A 1407-nucleotide genomic window follows, 5' to 3' on the forward strand; every position below is an offset into this window, starting at 1 on the left:
TGCTTAAACCTGCTTAGCTGCTCTCCTCCTCAAGCTGTTTTGCTACTTAGCAATAATACCATCAGCAATTTGGTGCAGTAAGAAGTAGTGGGGACTTACTTGCTGGCTAAAATACCAATGTGTATTTATTCAGGGTGCTGATGGACCAGGAGGTATAAAGCAAAGCATCTCTGTACAGACATCCTCTGTGCCTGAAAAAAAACATTTCTGCCTTTCAGTTTTGTGAGGTTTCTGTTTGTCAAAAGCATTTTTTCCCCCAGTGAAATTCCCAGCTGAAGATGTGCTCAATTTTTTTCCATTTCCCCAGACAGGAGATGTACTCTTACTAATTTATTCCGATTGATGCAGACATATACTCTAAAAATCCTCCAAAGAGCTTTTTGTGGGGGTTTTGTTGTGGTGTTTGTTTCGTCGTGTTTCCATAATGGTAAAATACTGTCTGAACTGCTCTGGGAGCTGTTATGCAAGACTTTCATGAAACATCAGTCCACCTGCTTTAGCTGTGAAAAGCGGTTGCAAAAGCAGTTTACAGCATCCACAGACAACCCTGGAAGCACATCCAGAAAACTTGCTGTTCTGGACATATTCCTCTTTTTATGTACTTGGGTTTTTTTTGCAGTAGCCTTCCTTTCAGTGTGTTTGTTCTCATTTCAAATTACTGATTGAGCCTTTCATCTAAAATACGAGGGACATTACCAAGGTATTAGTAGTTAAGCTGCTTTGTTAATTACAGCCAGGCTTCTCTTTTGCCTGCCTGTCAGTTCAGCAGCAACAATGGTGCCAAATGGCTCTCCACCCGCTCTGCGTCAGCAGCTTGTGTTCACACAAAAATCGCTGCTGTCTGAGACTTCCAGGTGCTCTTCCGACTGCAGGATGGATAGAAGACCCGCCAAGGTCACCAACACGTGCCCACACAAGGTCACACAGCAAAGCAGCCTCTCCAGGTTGAACTCACCATCCATTCAAGTGGAAATCACTGGAAAGTTCTGACCATCCATGTCACCATTCTCATCCTTCTCCAGGTCTACTCACATTCCTTGACAGAAGAGGGCTCTAGCTTTACATAATTCTCAAGATTTATGTACATCCTGAATCTGTAAAGAGGCATGATTGTACATCCTGTCTTGTTCTGTATTTATCTCCTGGTAATATCCAGCTATTTGTTTTGACTGCAGTCTGGCATTAAGCTGATATTTCCTCACAGCTACTCATTATAACCCTAACACTTTCTGATGCTTGCAGACAACCAGGACTTCCTTGAAGCACATGCGAAATCAAGCAGTTTTCCATTTTCATTATGTTGCATTTACCTACATTGAATTTCAGCATCCATTTGCCCTGTCACTCCACTATTGATAAGGTCCTTCTGCAGCTTTTCACAATCAATCTGCATCTTTACTGTCCTGA

The sequence above is a fragment of the Falco naumanni genome, chromosome 9, assembly GCF_017639655.2.
Source record: "Falco naumanni isolate bFalNau1 chromosome 9, bFalNau1.pat, whole genome shotgun sequence".
In the NCBI taxonomy this organism is placed as follows: Eukaryota; Metazoa; Chordata; class Aves; order Falconiformes; family Falconidae; genus Falco; species Falco naumanni.